Source organism: Austrofundulus limnaeus, unplaced genomic scaffold, assembly GCF_001266775.1.
Source record: "Austrofundulus limnaeus strain Quisiro unplaced genomic scaffold, Austrofundulus_limnaeus-1.0 Scaffold82, whole genome shotgun sequence".
Classification (NCBI taxonomy): Eukaryota; Metazoa; Chordata; class Actinopteri; order Cyprinodontiformes; family Rivulidae; genus Austrofundulus; species Austrofundulus limnaeus.
In genome coordinates this window covers 1422518-1425477 of record NW_013952484.1, presented here as the reverse complement: position 1 = coordinate 1425477, position 2960 = coordinate 1422518, and positions in this window count along the sequence as shown.

Here is a 2960-nt window from a genome sequence, read left to right as displayed (position 1 = left end):
AGGAAACTCAGCAGGATTGTTGGTAAAAAAAAATAAAATTAGGAACTCCAACAGCAAAGGGGAGAAAAAAGCCCACCTACTGACCAGGACATAAACTGGCTGCATAGTTCAATGTGTTGCTTTCAGATTGTATTTATATGAGAAATGTCGAGTGTCGCATATATTAGTCTGGTTATCGATACTGTATGATCCTCAGGGGACAAAAGGCTGTGTTTTAATGATTTTTACTCACACTACAAATAATACAGGGAAAAAAAATCAGTGAACCGGTCTAATAAATGTTTAAATAATCCCTCTGACGTCGCCTCTGTGACTCTGCGTTTTCAGGTTTCAGTCAGAAGTTAGAGGTTTGCTCTGACCACATAAATTTCAAAAATTTCAAATTTCAATTTCAAATGAAATAGTTTGACCCTTCGACAAATCTTTGGTTTTCTCCAGGGCAAACAAAACTGTGGAGAAATCCTACAGTTGGTGTCTACAGAGAATTTAAGCCCCAATCTATGAACTCTGATAGTTTGCAGAACTAAAGGTGAATGATGAGAATTAAAGACAGAAGTTTAGCTTTTATGTTAACAAAAGTCTTACTGGACAAACAGAATTTACTCTTCAAGGCTGAATTAAACTATAAAATGCTTTCAAAACAGACCATAATGAGCCTTGCTGACTATTGTTCAGTGCAGACAGATATTTATGAGTGTTTTGCTTGCTTTCATAATAGAACAGAAATAAACCATCTGTGGAGGATTAATTCAGTCGTAAAACATTTTTTTTCCACATAAAGTGATAGACACTGTCTGGAATCTTTTTTTATGATTATTTTTAGTTAGATCTTTATTTAAGCAGGAAACAAAACTCTTGAGATTTAATAGAAGAATGTCCTGTTCCAGACAGACAGCAGTTCAAAACAGCTCTTTGATTTGTATTGTCTCTGTAAATTACTCATCCTGGGTCTGTTTTCCACATAAATCAGAAATAGCGTTCTTTTATGCTGGACTAAAAAAACTATTTTGAGTCTACTAAACAATGATAATGATAATGATAATAAAAATAATAATTATAATAATAATAACAACAACAACAACAACAACAACAACAACAATGGGGAAAAAACAAGCTAAGATCTTTTAAAGTGGGGTACAGTGACTAGAGATGTAACAATTAATCAAGAATCGATTCAGATTAGATTATTACTGCTTAAAATGTGAATCGATTCATTCAAATTAATGAATCGAATCATTCAAATTAATGAATCGATTCATTCAAATTAATGAATCGAATCATTCAAATTTATGAATCGATTCATTCAAATTTATGAATCGATTCATTCAAATTTATGAATCGATTCATTCAAATTAATGAATCGATTCAGTCAAATGAATGAATCGATTCATTCAAATTAATGAATCGATTCCATTCTAAAATGATTTGTGAAGACATAATTTTTTTTCTTTAAGTTATATTCTCTTATTAAGACAACAGATACGGGGACAAAAAATGCATACATTAAAATAATCTGTGTGTGATTCATTCCTTCTGTCTTTCATTTCAAAATAAAAGAAGAAAAAAATGATGATGACGGGAGTGGCTGCAGCTGTGGCAGGTGAAACAGATTTCCACTTAAAGTGGAAATGTGCTAAAAACATGGGAAAGTGATGAACAAGCTGAACACAGAAAATACAGAAAATATATAATTAAAAGAAAATTTTAAACAAGCATAAACAGCAAACCAGAAAACATTAGCACTGAAAATACTTTTATTAGCTGTTTGTTGCTATTTGAAATGGCAAACAACCATAACAGTCTGTGTAAACAGTTATGTAACTTAAGATTAATTGAAGTATAAAATGTTTAAAATGGGACTGCAAGAATCTTAATATGTTTTTAATTATTTGAGTTGATGTAAGCAGCAGTCTCCTTTGGTCTCAGCTCTGTCTGCTAGCCTTTAGCTCGTCAGTCAGACAGACTGGGGTTGTTCAAAGAGTTATCTGTAGCAGATAAGATATTGTTAATAATCTTATCACACAACCCCACTTCAAACGATCAGAACTATCCTTTTATGAGCATTTTAATTAAAATATATATTTACGTTTTTCTTTTTTGGATCATAACGATGACTCATCTGGGCCTGCACAGCTCCATCCACCCACTCATCCCCAATGAGACGAGTGCAGGAAGTCACTGAAAAGTCTGACTTTAGCTTCCGGAAACAGTTTCTGCTTAGTCTTCAGAGTAACTCACCAACTTTCTTTCTTTTTTTTCTTTTAATCAGACATTTTATCTCACTAACAAGTCTGACATAAATTGACATCTATGTCTTAACGGCGTCTGCATACATTAAGAATGTCTGGAAATGATGCAGATTTTTTTGTTGTTGTTATTTCAGAGACAGCATGTCAGATAAATAAAAGATTAAATGCAATTAAGATCGGTGAGAGACAGCTGCAGTCCTTGATGTCTCGGAGCCAAATACCTCTGACAGAGAGGCGGAGTCTCTGTTGATTTATTGGATTTAAAAATAGATTGGAATCCTTGGCACAGAGTGCTGTTGTCACATGGCATTAAAATCCTACTCTTCAAAACAGAATTAAAAGTATTTTTCCTACGTTGGCATTAAAAAAGAGATTATCTAAAAAAATATGTAATCACAGAGGAACTGTGGAGAGTACAGACTAAAGGAGAGCGTACTTTGTCCAAAATATGTTTTGTTTCTTTTACACCTAAAATCCCATCCGACCAGCCTTTTTTTTAAAGGGATCCCCAATTAGTTGTAACATTAGACTTTATTAAATAAACATATATTTTAAATGTAGGATAAAAACTGTAAAAAATACTGTAAGATGTTTAGTTTTTATCATTTTTAAACTGAAAGTTTAAAAATATATTACACAGACGGGGCCATTTTATTTACACGCAAAGCATTCTGGGTAAATGATGACGTGGATAGGTCCTCGGTGCGAGGC